Source organism: Balaenoptera acutorostrata, chromosome 19 (assembly GCF_949987535.1).
Source record: "Balaenoptera acutorostrata chromosome 19, mBalAcu1.1, whole genome shotgun sequence".
NCBI classification, from domain to species: domain Eukaryota; kingdom Metazoa; phylum Chordata; class Mammalia; order Artiodactyla; family Balaenopteridae; genus Balaenoptera; species Balaenoptera acutorostrata.
The window spans coordinates 9807045-9824152 of record NC_080082.1 but is presented as its reverse complement, the minus strand read 5'-3'; positions in this window follow the sequence as shown (position 1 = coordinate 9824152).

Here is a 17108-nt window from a genome sequence, read left to right as displayed (position 1 = left end):
GAAGGTGGGAATGTATAATGGCCCCATGTGCCCTGAAGGAGAAGGAAACCGCATGCGTGTGCACATTCTGAGTCTTTACCCAAACGATGCTCCTTTTGCCTACAGAGAAATGAGTTAAGGGGCTAGCCTGTTGCTTAATACCATCAATCTTGGGAATAGAGAAAAAGACATGCCTTTGTTCAGAACCCCATTATACTAGACCTAGAGGCTTATTTGTAATGTATCGAAGGAAATGCCACCATATGCAGGGAACAGTGAATTTAGGAAACTTACACTGGAAAAGCGTGCGTGAAAAGCCACTTTTGAATGAAATTAAGATAAATTTATGAGCAGTAGGTTTACAGCGAGATGACTGAGATTATCTTCCTGATTTGAGAGGAAGATTACGTCCCCTCGTGAGGTGTTTCTTGGTGTGACAGATGCAAAGTAATGTGCGTTGGTGTGAGGGTAACTTTTCCTTGGTCTCACGCATTGTAAGTCCTTATTAAAGTAAAAGAAGCACTTGAACCTGGAATCCACAGGCTTTCAGCAGAGTAATGAGAATTAAAATATCTTAAAGACATTTTAAGGCAGTACTGTCATCAATTTTATAGTCCAATGACAGCAGCAGACATCTGGGATAGCAAAAATGCCACTGTTTCAGTTAGGTCTTGGTTCAAGGACATAATACAGGAAACCTGAATCTGGCTTAAACACCTAAGGGCTTATTTTCTCACTTAAAAGAAGTCCGGGACTAGGCAGCTTGTCCAGGACTGACTTGATAGTTCTGTTAAGGCATCAAAGATTCCTCCTAATTTTTTCTTCCCTCCTTCTCAGCCATTTGGCTTCCATCCTCAAGAGATTGCCTCTTGATCCAAGATGGCTCCTGGAACCGCTACATGTACTTCCATTTCAGTTCCAAGCCACAGAAAGCCAGAAGGGAGGGGGAGGCAGAAGGAGGGCTGAGCCTTCCCACCGAGGCAGCTCCCTGTAAGGAGTTTTCCCGGAAGCACAGCTCAGCACTCGTATCTCATTGTCCGGGGCTGGGTCACGTGACTACACCTAGCAGCAAGGGAGGCTGGGAAGTAGTTCTGTTTTGTTTAACTGGCGGCATTAGTCCACTGCATCATTAGCCTTCTGGGGCTAAGGAAAGGCGGGGAATGAGTATTGTCCGTTCTCTGCTACTGTGCCTCTCACAAGAATCTGCTTGGCGTTGGTGCTGAGGGTTGCCACCCACAGGGCTGCCCACTCCCCTTGAGAACGAACCTCTCCCACACCTGGCACAAGATTCCCAGATATCTATCCCCAGAAGGAGACTGAAAGCAGGGGAAGCTTATCTTTGGAACCTCTGTCCAGACTTTGTATACATCTCTTCAATTTTTTTTATTCCTCCCGGGAACCTAATGGTGTCTTTTCCAAGTCCTGTGCTATAGTGCCTGCTAGGCTTGCCCTCCTGCCAGTAGCCTGCACTCCCAACTTGGCATGCCTTCCTTCTTTATTCGGGCTATCCCACTGGTCTCAGGTAAGAAGAAAACAGTTAAAATGCAGCCATGTTAAATTAGGATGCCCATTCCCAATACTACTCAGTGGGCATTTTCCACTTAGAAGGTGAGTATTTTGTGTAATTTCAGGTATTGGGGCTAAAGGAGGGGATGTTCTCAAACACTGGAGGAAAGATGGAGTCATTTTGGCTATAAATAACAGAAAACTCCATTAAAAGTAGCTTGAACGACAACCAGCACGACAAAATGTATTATCTCCCGTCAAAAGAAGTGTGGAGGTCAAGCAGTTTCAGATTTGGTTAATTCAAGGACTTAATCTTCAAGTCCCTAGGTGAACTCTGACTTTCTACTCTGCTTTCCCCAGCACATTGGTTCATCCTCGTAGGTAGGCTCTCACCTCATGGTCACAAAATGGTTGCCCAAGTCCCGGGAATCACTTGCAGATAACCATGACCAGAGGCAGAAAGAGATAAGAATGTGCCTACCTTGTGCACCATTTAAAGAGGAAAATAACCTCTTCCCAGATGCCTCTGCCAATAGAACCCTCCTCATGACACATGGACCAGAATGACATCACATGTCTGCCTGTGTCTCAGCAAGAAAAATGAGAGCACCACAGCTGTCTCCCACAAATTAAGACTCCTTCTTTGGGCCTGGGAGGGGCCTGGAATTTTGTTAGCAAGAGTGAAGGGAGGAATGGTAGCTATCTAGCAGGCAGCCAATAACCGCTGCCACGGGGTCCTCCGTGGCATCCATACTGGCAACCAGTCTCCTACATGTGAGAACGATCCTCCTTTTCAGCGTCAACTCTGAGGGTCATTGCTTGGCCGTTGAAAAACTTCTAGCCAGCACCTTCCACAGAGGTCTGGACCCTGACATGGAAACTTTTCAGTGGTGGCCAAATCCTGTTCTAAGTACTGTATTGAATGTACCCAATCCCAAAAGGCCTGGAATAGAAAAATCTGGGGCCAAGGACAGTTCCCATTATTAACTCCTCAGTGATAACTGAGGCTCTAAGCCTGTAAGGCCAGACCTTAGCTTTTGTGCTCCCTGGGTTGTGGAGGGAACATCCATCCTGGAAACAGGAACCTGTCAGATGCCTTGGATATACTGACAGTACATCGATGAGAATTGAGTGCCTGTAAATTGCACAGCCCCCAGGACCAGTAGGTGCCCTGTCTCGCTGCTTATGAATCAGAAACGCTGTTTATTTGCATCACGGACAGTTGATACCTTGATCATCAGTAAACTAGCATTTCAGCAGCCTGCCATAAATTTCTTGTCAAATTAGAACACTGTGATGAAAGATAATCTGTACTTAGACTTACATCCCTTAGTTTTAAAACCTCCAGTAGTAAGGCTTGGAGGTTACTACAGTAAGAAAAGCCTCGCAAGCAGAAACCCACGTTTCCTTTCAGGAAAAAAACTGAGGAATTAATTGATTTGCATATTTTGACCAAGATCTGGCACAGGCTCTTTCCAGTGAATAAAAAATTGAGTTTTGAGAGCAAATATTTTGGTAAGGACACAGAGAACTGATACTAGCATTCTCTCTGTTTATAATTGTTAAACGGTAGACGTCTTTCAATAAGGGCTAACATTTATTAATTAATAATAAAATCTGACTCAATAATAATGCAGTTGTGGTTATGATTTATCGACAGCACTGTGCTGATCACTTTGTCTCCGTTGTCTTACTTACTCTTCCCAACAGCCTTACTACGTAGATATCATGTCCAATTTATAAATGGTTCCTCATTTCCCGATAAGGAAACCGTGGCTGAATTAAGTGACTGCCCAAGCCTGAGAGCTGTGGCGTGGCAGAGCTGTAAAAACACAGATCTGTGTGGCATCAAAGAGCATTTTCCAACTCACTGCAGTATACAGTGGGTTCAAATGAGATTATTACTATTTTTTAATATTATTATTATTATTTTTTAAAACATCTTCATATTTAATATTTTATTTATTTATTTATTTATTTTTAGCTGTGTTGGGTCTTCGTTTCTGTGCGAGGGCTTTCTCTAGTTGTGTCAAGCGGGGACCACTCTTCATCGCGGTGCGCGGGCCTCTCACTATCGCGGCCTCTCTTGTTGCGGAGCACAGGCTCCAGACGCGCAGGCTCAGTAGTTGTGGCTCACGGGCCTAGTTGCTCCACGGCATGTGGGATCTTCCCGGACCAGGGCTCGAACCCGTGTCCCCTGCATTGGCAGGCAGATTCTCAACCACTGCGCCACCAGGGAAGCCCCTCAAATGAGATTATTAAAAACGAGATTATTTCTAGAATAAGGCGACGACCTAAATGGGAATTCAGTTTTCATTCTCATTTGAAGGATTCTCTTGCTAAGCAGATACCAAAGAATCATCAGTGTGTGCTGGTTTCCAGAAAGGCTTGAGTCTCAGCTCCCCAGGACTCGAGAGGGTGGTTTGATTAGGCAGTGACTTCCTTCCCACGGACGGGCCAGGGGGTGCAGTTTACAAGAATCAGGAGAGCTGTTTGGTCTAAATGACAGTCCAGGTCCCAGCGCAGGGAGACAGGAATTTCGTTAGCAGGGGTGAAGGGGGGAGTGATGGCTTTTGAGCAGGCAGCCAACAGCCTCTGCCACAGGGGACTGCATGGTACCCGTATTGGTGACCAGTCCCCTACATGTGAGAACAAGCGTCCTTCTGACATCAAGTTCCAGAGCATGGTTCTAAGAGGAAGCTGTTACCTGCATGACCCCTGTGGCCTTCTGCCTGTGGACTGTCTGCAGATTGTTTCTGATTTCCCCCAGGCATAGTGAGGGTGGAGAGAGCGCGGTGATGCCCAGTGGTCCTGGTTGGCCATCAAACAATTCTTGACTCCCAGCTCTGGAACAGGCTCTGTATTAGTGTGCTAGGGCTGCCCACCACAGACTGGGTGGGTTCAGCAACAGGAATTTGGTTCCTCATGGTTTTAGAGGCTGGAAGTCCAAGATCAAGGTCATGGCAGAGTTGGTTTCTCTTGAGATGTCTCTCCTTAACTCACAGATGGCGGCCTTCTCGCTGTGTCCTCCCATGGTCATCCTTCTATGCGTTGGGCACCTCCCTGGCATATATTCTTCTTATAAGGCCGCCAATCCTATTGGATTAGGGTCCATCCTTATGACCTCATTTAACCTGAATTACCTCTTTGAAGATAATTTAAATTAAATTATCTTCAAATACAGTCACATTGGGGGTTAGGGCTTTAACATATGAATCTGGGAGGGACACAGTTCAGTCCATAAACCCTCCATGCTGGGCACGAGGGATCTTATGGTGGATCAGGAAGCAACAGTCTATACCCTCCATCAGTTTTCAAGAAAGAGGGTCTTTTTTTTTTTTTTAATCCCATAATTAAATAATTGCTAGATGGTTAATGATATGACGAAGGGTGTAAGGTACTAACTAGTACAGTTTAGAACAGGCCACTCTCACCTTGTTTAGGGGTAGAGAAGTCTTCCCTGAGGAGGAGGTGAGGTTGGAATTAGGCATGAAAAAGGCAAGCAGGCTGTCAGGTGGGAGACAGGCCTGGGACCAGGAGGAAAGCAAGCTGTAGGTGTGATGAGGACGTTAAGGCACTGTCCTGTATCCAGCAAGTTCCAGCAACTGGAAGGCAGCCTGTGCGGCCCACGCCTGGAAAATGGGGGCGAGAGATGGTTCAGAAGAACAGTGGATCCATAGTTGCATCACTTTGTTTGTAATCATGTCTAATGCTGTGGGGTTGCAGCGAGTTTGCTCAAGAAAAGTTTGTGATTCTGTTGCTTACACCCTGTGTGTTGAAACAAGAAGTTCTCCAAACTTCTAGGTCCCTAAGACTCAATCATGAACTTACTTTAAAAACATCAGTTCCTGGGCCCCACTCCCCAGAGATTCTGGTTCGATCCATCCAGGATGGGGTCCAGGAATCCACATGTTAAACAAGCCCTTCTGGTTCTTCTGGTGCAGATGGTCCAGGGAACACGTTTTGAGAAAGTCCGATCTGCTTCAGCAAGTGTTACCTAGAAAAGCCTAGAAAAGTTTGGGCATAACAGTTCTTGCAAAGAATTACCAGACCTGTTGGAATATCTACCAGATTCAACCCACGGGGATGGGTGAGTCTAATCTTTATCGAGGCTTTTACATTGGAGACACTATAGTTAGCGTCTTTGTGAATATCCAGCCCCTTCATTTAATACAACAGTCCTGCTAGAGGGGATGCCATAAGGATCGCTGTTTTACAGATGAACAAAGTGAGGAACATAGAGGCTAGATGCATTTCTAAGGTCACACAGCTCATGAGCGACAGGAGGCACCGAGACACCAGGTTTAAACAGCGCTGTGGTGCATGTGCCCTTGAGGTGTAGCGGCCAGCACTTGGGTAGCACCTGTTGATCAGTGCTTCCCATACCTCCCTTCCTCATTCACTAGATGATCCAGAGATTCTTGAGGAGTGGATCTGATTTGAACCAAGGGTGTGCTGTTGATTCTCTTCAGAACCCTGGCAATGGCCCTTGACCTCATCTCTAACTTCTCCTTGCCATATAGTTTATGAATCTTCATTGCCAAAAAAATCCAGATGGCTTGGAAAAATCAATACGGACAACTCAGGACAGAATCGGAATTTTCTAAATGATGAGCCTTCAACCTAGTTTGTATCTCCATCCAAATGCATGCTTTCCCTACATTTAAAAATAATAACAATCATAAAAAATAGACTTTATTTAAAAAATTGCTTTGCCCACTCCTTCAAAGCATGTCACAGCCTTATTGGATGCCTCGTATTTTTCACTTTCACTTCCTGTCAACTTCCGTGTCACCTCTCCAGGAATGGATGGGCCTGTTGACTCTGAATGGGTTTGCCTTTCATGCGGTGCTGCCCTGTCCGCTTGCCACTGAAACGATTCCAGGTCATTCCCATTTATTTAATTAATTTTAGAGATGAAATGATTTTGCCCAATAACGAGAATGCTAATGGGACTTCTCGTAGTGGTTCAGTTCAGGCTTGTTGGTTCTAAAATAAACGCCTTCACTTCAATATTTGCCTTTTGGCTGCAGCCCGTTAAACCCGTCACACCCCGTAACCTCATTAACATCCCGGCTTAATTGTAAGTTAATGTGCGCCTAGGTTTCGTAAAGCAGATTTTCTCTCCTAACTGCTAAGTTTTGTCCCCCGAACATAGCCCTGTATTGGCGTTTCCAACAGATGGATGGATTGGAGTGATGTAACATACTTTTAAATGTAATAGCTCCTTCGGCACCTTGATAATACACATTTGAAGTGATGTTTTAGAAGTTAGAATAAAGTGAGAAAAATAAATCTTAGCTCGCTGGCGCATAATTATGGCACTGAGATTTGGGGAGGTGTGCTCCGTCTGTAATTGGGAGAGGCTGCCAGAAGTAAGAGGGTGGCAATGGGACCGGGACAGAATCTAAGGCAGAATTAAAATCTGCATGTTAATAGCTGTCCTGCCAGTCACAAACAGATTCATTCTTCACATCTCGGATATATAAAGCTTATTTCAAAATAAATTCCGGGGAGCGTTCAACCTGATTGAATCTGCTGTAAGCTCTGTTAATATATTTGTTCGAGTCACTTGCACTCAAAAGCTTTTTCGGCAGAATATCACTTTTTTTATATTATTCATGGTAATGTAATCCCCCCCCCCCCCCTTTAATTCTTCAGGGTTTCCCATTAATTCATGATACGCAGTTCAGAGAAAGTTGGATCCACCATTCATCACACTGTCTGGACTTGGGTGTGTCTCCTTTTTGTCCATCTCTTAAGTCAGTCACTTGGCAACAGCAGGACATGGGGCCTCTCCAGACGATTTGATCGAAGAGCTCTCGTTAGGAGATTAGGCGGCTAATCTGTAAGCCAGCTAATGGAAATCATTCTGGGCAAGGAAATAAAACTGAACAACATTAGCAAAATCACTGCATATTATAGGAATCAAGTACATTCTAAACGGCTTCATCCTACAGTCTGGATACCAAGCCTAGGGGTAAAATGAACTTCTCAGATGACCTGTGTTACCGAAATACCTGTAACATACACGTGTAACCTGTGTCGTGCAGGACACTTATCTGAGATGGGGACTCTTTAAAGCATTTTTCATTTGACCAGGCAAAGTAAACAAGGGCATAGTGGATTGGAAAAAAAGAAAAAGGAAGGAAGGAAGGAAGAATTTTTTCCCTCACAATCAAGGCAAATACCCATGTTGAAACCACCTGACACTACTTAATAAATACAGGTGGTTGAATTGAGTTACCTGGTACAGATCTCATTTTTTTAATTTCAAAAATAATGGTTGTGAACTCTTTAAGAGTTCTTTGACTTCCTCTTGTACCCTAAACCCAAATTAATAATTCATTAGTATTCTCATTAAAATGTTCTTATTTGGTCATTCCATTTATAGTCAAAGGATGACAAAGCAGATCCAAGGATTTGAGGGTCACATAAACTAATTTTTGGTCTAGAACAGAGTCTGCAGACTTTGTCTATAAAGGGCCAGATAGTAAATATTTTTGGCTTTGCGGCCCATATGGCATCCATCACAACTACCAAATTGTGATGTGTCGTGAAAACAGCCTTAGATAATATGTAGACAAACGGATATGGCTGTGTGCCAATAAAACTTTATTTACAAAAACAAGCAATGGGCTGGATTTGGCCTGTGGGTTGATGTTTGCTGGCATCTGGAGCACATATTTTGGGATATATAATTTCAAAACTCTTTTTATTTTTTTTAATTTTCACGGTCTAAGAACACATTTTCAACTGTGGACAAGTGCCCATCTTTTGAATTTTTATTTCCTCCTGACATAACTAGAAGCCCTTGCTTTGGAATTTCTTGTTAACCCTGGAACTTCTTATCAAATACCTTACTCCCTGGATCTGTGGGGAATGGCAGCAGAGCTGAAATGGTTGGATTTGGGGGTAGGGGCCAGCTTGGAGATGATACTTTTCATACTTGGGCACCGTGGGAAAAAGAATTTGGAATGAGAATTTGGAACAAAAAGGCTAAGGGCTGACATCTTTTTTTTTTTTTTTTTTAAGAAATAAGAGAAAAAGGAATAGGGGAGATGATTTACCTTCTCACTTGGCTGGAGGCTGAGGGTTAATTGATGAATGTATTATTAGGATGTGTTACAAAGCCTTTTGAGGGCAGATGTTGGGTAGTTAGGATTCTGAATCGCAGGCAATATATTCCATGATACAGATACTAAGGAATCATACTCTTGGTTTTGGAAGAAACCTAAGGAAAACAGAATTCTCCCAGACTTTTTCCTGGGTGTTACTTATGTGGCTTGTCTTCTAAACACCTTTGTATCAGTGCCTAAATTTTCTCAGCAGAAGGGGGCTAGTGGTCATTTGAACTCATGTTTATTTATATTTCCTTAAAATGTTAACCATAAAATTGACCCAGTGTAGTAATGAAACGGGAGAGCACCTCCCTGCCGTCTTGGAGACAGGGACATCCATCATACCGTTGCAAGTGCTGGAATATGGTCCAGGGAGGCAGGGCTTAGGCGGTCTGCTCCTGTCACTCTTTCAAAGGAAAGGAATATCCTAGAGTTAGATGACTGCGCCTGGTAGCTGTTTGCCCCTGGCACCTCTGCCTTGCACGGTGAATGCCCAAAGCAGGGGGCGGGCACTTGCAGCCACCGTTGCTCGTTCCTCGGATCCCGACAGGCTGAGAAGCACTTAGTGCCCCAGCCTCCCGCCAAGCACCCCTGAAAGAGCAGCTCTGTCATCGTCCATCAGCTTGGTTTTTCTTCCGCCGAGATGGACGGACATGATTGCCCTTCCGTTTTACGGTCGAGATAAAAATAAACAGAAACCACTTTCACCTTTTCCCGTTCCTGGGTTAAGTGCCCGAGCAAGTGTTGTTTCAGTCATGTGGTTTCCAATCAGCAAAACCACCCGCTTTTACACGTGACAGCAAACGCGGGGAGATTTTGAGAACTGAATGGGAGAGGGCCCTGGGCTGTCTGTGTGAACCAGCTCCTAGTAGGGGGCCTAGCCATCCTTGGCTTCCTAACACGATTACTTCCTTACACGTTACCTCTGGGAGGAAAGTGATAGAGAGATCACTGGTGGGGTGACCCAAAGACCGAGACGCTCCTTACACGGACCCAAAATTTCACGTGTAAGTGTGACCTCCAATTAAAGCTGGATTTGCTTAACCCTGTTCCCCCCAAGCAGATTAGACTGTAATACTATTCTGATGAAGCCACACCTCACCCTGTAAACTGTCATCTGATTTACACAAAGCCATCTGCTTGCATATGGGGCGTTGTATTTGGGATCCAGGAGGAGAGAAGGCACATCTGCACCCTCCACAGCGTCTGAATCTTAATGAATAAAAGCACCGCGAGTGATTTAAAAGGGACGAGTAGGATTCTATTTATAGCTTGATACCATTTTATAATCCAGTTCCACCTTAGGTGTTTACTGTCAGTCATGCAAGGAAGTTCACTTCTCTGCTCATTTCCTGAGTAAGGTGGCCCTGGTCAGAGAAGCAGCTGGGAGGGTCTGGGAGCCCACTGGACGCTGAGCGTTGGACGGGAAGTCAAGTTCTGCCATTAGGAGCTCCTGCGAACCCAGCACCCACGTGTATCTTTAATGGGTACATCTCCACCCAGAGTAGAAGAGGGTTTCTTTTACAGCTCTATTAGTTTTCTCCTCAAAGGGAAAAGCAGGTTTTAAGTTAATTATAATTCATTCTTTGTTCCTTCTTCAATCATTTTCCTTTCTTTTCTCCCTCCCTCCCTCCCCCCCCCCCCCCCCACCCTTCTGTTCCTCTTTCCTCCCTTCTTTTCTTCTGTTTTAATAGGTTTTATTACTGTCTAGATATTGAGATCGGGAGATAACTGCCATCAACAAGGTGGTTTGTTATACTCACAGATCTCGAGAGAGAGGGCACAGGCCATGCCATAGGGGGTGCACGGGGAGGCACCAGCTTGGTCAGAAGGCAGAGGGCCAGGGTGGGGAGTGGGCAGGAGCCTTTACTGTGGTGTCTGTAAGAAGGAGACGCAGGGCAAGAAGGCTTGGGATTGACTGGTCGGAATAATTTCCACAGGCTCTGGGCTATAGGGGCTGCCCCTGGGTGTCTGGCACCTGGCTGTGGAGTGATGGGGTGGGAAGGTGTGGGGTGTGAGAGCCTAGAGCTGGAGGCATTGGGGGTGTGGGGTCTGGAGGGGCTGGTTTGCATTTGAAAGGGGGTGCTCCTGCATGGGTTGTTTCCCATCTGGTCTGTCTCGGAATTGACTAGCCCTGGGAGGGGTCTGCCTTTGGGCCAACAGTCTTCCGGATTGTCTTGTTTGATTTTAAAATTATGACCTTGAATGGCAGTTCTCCATTCAGTGCACACGGATTTGATTATTCAACTCTCTTCTCTATGTTTGAGTCACTCTCAGAAGTGACTCCTGGATTTGATGGCTCCCAGAAGCCCCCAGCCCCAGCCCATGACCCTAAATGGTGGCCCCGTGCTTTCTGATGATGGAGGTGAGACCTGTGGCAGGAGAGGATCCGTGCTTTTCACAGAAGGTGTGATCCTTACCCAGGCGTTCATCCTGCTCAGGCAGCCTCCTCTCTCAAGAAGCACTGACGAAGAAGAAACACCCGGTGGGGCCTGGCTGGCAGCTTGAGGCTCCCTTGCCATTTGAGTTTCAGTGGCTTTTATTCATCCGTTCATCCATCCGTCCATCTTTCCTCCCTCCCTCCCTCCGTCCCTCCCTCCCTTCCTTCCTTCCTTCCCTCCCTCTTTCGACCCTCCCTCCCTCCCTCTTTAATAATTGTTAATTAAAAGTATAGTCAATGCTATGAATTTGCAAAACAGGAAAAAAAATCCCTCTGGCCTCTTATAATCCTCCAGAGACATGCATATTTTTCAGTTTAAATATACTCTCCTGATCTGTCTGGGGGAAAGGAGCATTTTAAAGGCAAACTAAAGGGAAAGGCATTCCTTTTTATTCTTTTACCCATTATTTCAAAAAATTTTCCCTTTAATATTGTACATTTGGCACAGGTATTGTTGAATATTGTGAGACATACAGAAATGGGGACCTTGTGACTCTGGGCAAATTACTTTCTCTGCAGCCTCAGCTTACTCATCTGAAAAATGGGGATAATAGCATTGACTATGTCTCAGGGCTTGCGGGAGTATTATCTCAAGATGATATGTATGAGGGGCCGTTACACACTTTACCCTAAAGGGAGGTCACTTGTTACTATTAGTATTGTCATTCGCTGCACTCCTGAAGGGCCTTTATTCCTCACCTGAACAAGGCAGAATGGGGACTCTTGGTTCCCGGGAATAGGAAAAAGCCTCCCAGTTCCAAAGGGCTTCAAGTTTGCAGTGACTTTACTAGATACCGGAGAGAAGCCTCCTGTTTTGACTCGGCCCACAAATACGGCAGGGGGGAAGACTTGTCCGAGCATTAGCCAAGGAGAAAATGAGAATGCCAACTTACATAAATGTTATCCCAATCTCTGCAGAATTGTGATGTGTCCGATTTTTTAAAGTGTCGCCTGCAGGGTATTTATTATTCAGCGATAATAACAAATCGCAGCTTATGAAATCCGGGGACTCGGGTGTCATGAAGGGAAGAAGGAAAGTGCAGAGGGAAGAGCTGGGAGAGACACAGGTCCAGCCAGACCCAGGCTATTAATCATCGCCCTCCATTATTTCCTGAAGATTCATTCATTGTTCCATGGGTACCTAGAGGGTCAATTAGAGACCACAGACAGGCTTTTCCAAAGACACAGGAGGGTCAATTAGGCCCTCCTTATAATTTTCTGCTTTAACAGCAAATGCCAGCCCATTGCGCATCAGATGCAAGGGAGTTTGGAAATAAACTTCCCTCCTCCTCTTTTAAAAAGAAAGAAAGAAAAAATGGAACAAAAGGAGAAATGGAGGCGCTGGCCCATGGTAACATATGGCTGGCTGTCAGGCTGTGGCTCAGGCGAGACAGAGGGGATCTGATCCCGAGACTTGTGGGGGCAGCGTTCTTGTGGGGTCAGGGCACCAGGAACGGCCAGGGGATTTCTGTGATGGAGTGGTCTGTTCCCATATCCGCAGTGATTCATTCATCTTGGGCCCGAGCTGAACCGCGCTGGCGTGAGGGCACAATCAGGAAGTATCTGCAAGCGAAAGGGTACCTGAGACCAGTTGAAGTAGATGTCTGACAGGCATGTGGGTTGGGGCACTCACCACTGGCCCCATGAGCCGGTGTCAGTGTTCAGGAAGGAATTGAACTAAGTATTAAAATATGTAAGTACGCTTTTGCGTGACACCGATTTCTGTTTGTTTTCCCAGGGAGCGGAAACAAAGTCTGAAACATATTAGAATAAAATCAAAAGAGGAAGGGAATTGTCATGAGGGAGGGGCAGGGAGGCAAATGTGGAAGGAAGACTGGGAGAATTCCACGTACCATTTCTCCTTTTTTTTTGGGTTTTTGTTTTGTTTTGTTTTGTTTTTAAATCAGTTGCGTAGTATTTATTTATTTGTTTTATTTTTGCTGCGTTGGGTCTTCATTTCTGTGCGAGGGCTTTCTCCAGTTGCGGCAAGCGGGGGCCACTCTTCATCGCGGTGCGCGGGCCTCTCACTATCGCGGCCTCTCTTGTTGCGGAGCACAGGCTCCAGACGCGCAGGCTCAGTAGCTGTGGCTCACGGGCTTAGTTGCTCCGTGGCATGTGGGATCTTCCCAGACCAGGGCTCGATCCCGTGTCCCCTGCATTGGCAGGCAGACTCTCAACCACTGCGCCACCAGGGAAGCCCCCTCCTCCTTTTTTGAAGCGGGCTATTAGATTTTGATTCTGCCCATTTGCGAACACCTAGTCCTGTTAACAGAATGATGGACAAATTATTATCCTTTCTTTTGCTATTGAAATATAATTGCTGTACAATATTATGTAAGTTACAGGTGTACAATATAGTGATTCACAGTTTTTAAAGGTTATACTCCACTTACAGTTATTATAAAATTTGGCTGTGTTTCCCATGTTGTACAATATATCCTTGTAGCTTATTTTATACCTAATAGTTTATAGCTCTTGATTTCCCCCCCCACTGCCCCTACCCCCTCCCCTCTCCCCACTGATAACCACTAGTTGGTTCTTCATACCTGTGAGCCTGCTTCTTTATTGTTATATTCATACCTTGTTGTATTTTTTAGATTCCACATATAAGTGATATCATACAGTATTTGTCTTTCTCTGTCTGACTTATTTTCAGAGTTGCTTTTATTTCTTTACCTTGAGATAGTAGATGGTAGAGCCCTATCTACCATCACTTAGAGATCAGGAAGCAAAAGAGAAATACTTATGATATGCAAAAACCAATTCCAACTTTAGTGATTTTTTTTTTTTTTTTTCTTTCTGGGATCTCAGTAATACTTCTGAGCTCCAAACTGTCAAATGTATTTGGCGATGCCTGCTGAGCACTAGCTGTGCGCAGGCACTATTCTGGATGTCGGGATCCAGCAGGGAACAAGGAGAGCACGGCCCTTTGCCCTTCAGTCCTGGGGTGCTGGAGCCCCGGGCCTCTGGGGCCCCTTTCACTTCCAGGCCATGTGTCCTGCCTGATTTTCAAAAAAAGAGAATGGGATTGAAGCTGGAAAGGGCGAACCTGTATGTCTTGGAGCCTTTGCTAAATAAAACCCCTGAAAACTGTCCCATTTTATCATTTCCTCAGAAAGAGGACAGGGGTGTGCATCCCTCTAGGGCAGGGACTTTGTCTCTTACGCTTTTGCAGAGTGTTGGAACAGTGCCCGGCACATAGTAGGCCCTCAATGCATATTTGTTGCCAATATGGACTAATGGCCAGGGCCGGGGCCGGGGGGCTGTGGTTCTGAGGACCTGGCTTCCTGTCCAGCCTCCAGAGGAGCCCCCTTTCCCCTCTGAGCGGCTCTGGCCCCCGCCTGCTGCTGCCACCCCACCCCACCCCACCCCATCCCCCAACCCGGGGATCAACTTTCTCTTCAGCACTTTCGCTTTCGGACCCCCAGGTAGGAAGCAAGAAAATCTTCCAACGCTTGGACACTCCATCCACATTTCCAGCTCTTCTCCCAGAAGTTGGAGATTGGTGGCTTGCAGATGTCTTTTTTTCTGAGGCTGCTGGGTTTTTGTTTTCTCAGTGAAATCATTTCATTGCCAACCTGTTAAAAATTGGGAGACTTCACGTCGCAGTCGGGACCTCCTGCTTCTCTTGACAAAGCAGAGCCGGCATCACTTGCCTGTGCTCCCACATGGCACCCGTGGGCTGGTTGGAGCAGCGGCTGTCCCCTCTCTAGTTGGGGTACGTGCCCTCTGGTTCTGGATGGTGCCCACCAGCCCTCCCAGGCATTAGCGTTTGTAACCCCTGCTCGGCAATTACACGGATTCTTGAGCCCACCCCCGCATACCCCAGCTGTCACGGTGGCCTCTCTTAGGCCCTCCGACCCTCGACCTCTGATTCATTGAGCTGGCCAGCATCTCAGCTCCCCAATCCCAGATCCGAATAGGCAATCCTTGTATGAGCTCCTTCTGCCTCGAATGTTCTGTTTTCCTTCTCCAGACTGACTTTGACTCTTCCAGAAGCCTGGCCTGAACTCTCACCCCCTGCCCCATCCACAAGAACTTTGAGTGCAGTGGGTACCCCTCCACCCTTCACTGCAACCATGATTGCATTGTGGTCATCTGGTTACTCCTCTGCAGGCCACCTCAGACTGTCATCCCCCTAACGACAAGGACTTTGTTGCTCATGGTCACGTTCTGGGCATCCAGACAAGGTCTGGCCACTGGGGAAAGGACACTTGGTTCTGATTGGCTAGAGCCTGGCATGGGAGAGGGACAGTGGTGACAAAAGGTGAGACAGGAAGGGTAAACAAGGCTAAAGTCCCCAGGTGCCTTGGGAATTCCAGCAAGATTCTGGGTTTTATCTTCACGGTCATGGAAAGCCCTGGGAAAGTTGATGGGTATTTTGGTACCCTGCACGTAATAAGGGGACTAAGTGTGCAGTTAGGAGTCCTCCAGCTTCAGTGAGAAGGACGGATTTGCAGGACTGACAGCAGAGGGGCCCTCGGAACCGTCCAGGCAAGAGATCGTGGCAGTCAAAGCCAGGGAGGGATGTAGAGATAAGATGTGGCCGCTGGTTGAGTGCAGAGGGGCAAGTAGACGGCATTCTGCTGTGGGGAGGGCGGAGGAAAGACGTCACCTAGCCAAGGAATTGATAAAAGTAACTACTCCACTTTCTCCCCTCCCCTGAGCACCGCCTGCGTCACCTTGGTAAATCAGTTTCTTCTTAAAACCTGTAGGAAGCAGTGGCTCCCAGAGCAGCATGGGGTTTTAAAGCAGTACTATCAGCAAACATCCAGTGGCTTGGGTTTTAGTGGGCATGTATTTTTGTGTATTCCACGTGGATTTTCTTTGCCTTTCTTTTTCTTCTTTTCAGTCCTCCTCCTTAAGGGAAACTGCCTTCTCGCAGTAGTAGCTTCTTGGTGGAGTGTTCTGATGACTTGAATGGTGTCAATGTGTAGCCAAAATGGACAGGGCAATCCTCAGCCCAGTTTATCTTTCAGACCCCCAGTGGACGGGTGCAAAACCACAACTTCCATCCTTTTTTTTCGTCCCCTGATTTCATACTTTACCTCAGTTTATTTATTTATTTTTAAACATCTTTATCGGAGTATAATTGCTTTACATTGGTGTGTTAGTTTCTGCTTTATAACAAAGTGAATCAGTTATACATATACATATATCCCCGTATCTCCTCCCTCTTGCGTCTCCCTCCCTCCCACCCTCCCCATCCCACCCCTCTAGGTGGTCACAAAGCACCGAGCTGATCTCCCTGTGCTATGCGGCTGCTTCCCACTAGCCATCTATTTTCCGCTTTTTACCTCAGCTGATGACTTGGCTCACAGTCTGTTGCAGAAAGCCCAGCTCCCCAGCTTCCTCCCGAACCTACATTTTTCTATTTTGTCTGAAATAGCCGAGGTCTCCGGAGTTTGCCGTTATATTGCTTCAGAGAAATTAGTGACATTGAAGGGTTCTCATCTTTTTTGTGTGTGATTTTGGTTATAAGAAGAAATTTACAAAGCTGTTTTTTCCCCCCCCATCTCTGAAGTTTGGGAGATTGTATTAATGATATTTGATGCAGAGATGCCCACGGTAGGGCTTTTCTGCATGTAGTGTATTTGAATAAGTCAGTGCCACCCGATCGGGAGCCTTTTGTGGAAGAAATTCAAAATTCTGTTTGGTCTGAAGTTTTTTTTCACTTGACTTTGTGTAGGACATGGCATAGAAAAATAATTGCAAGAGCAGCTGGTCTAGATTCACCGGCTCCAATATCATATTACTATCATGAGTAATACTAGTGAGAAATATTGTTTTGGAATTAATCCTTTAGTAATTAGTAAAAAAAAAAAAAAAAGAAAAAAAATTAATACAGCTCTGGTGCTTAAGTTCCTGTGTTAAGAATTTTCTCCTCTGAAGGTACAGTGACTGTGAAAGCCAGACATAAGTAGAAGCAAGTTTCCTTTGGAAAGCTGGGATTGTTGTATGCTGCCGTATTTGTTTCTTGATGACTGAGTAACGAATCACCCCAAACTTAGCAGCTCAAAACAGCGCCCATTTATTAGGTCACAGTTCTGTAGGTCAGGAGC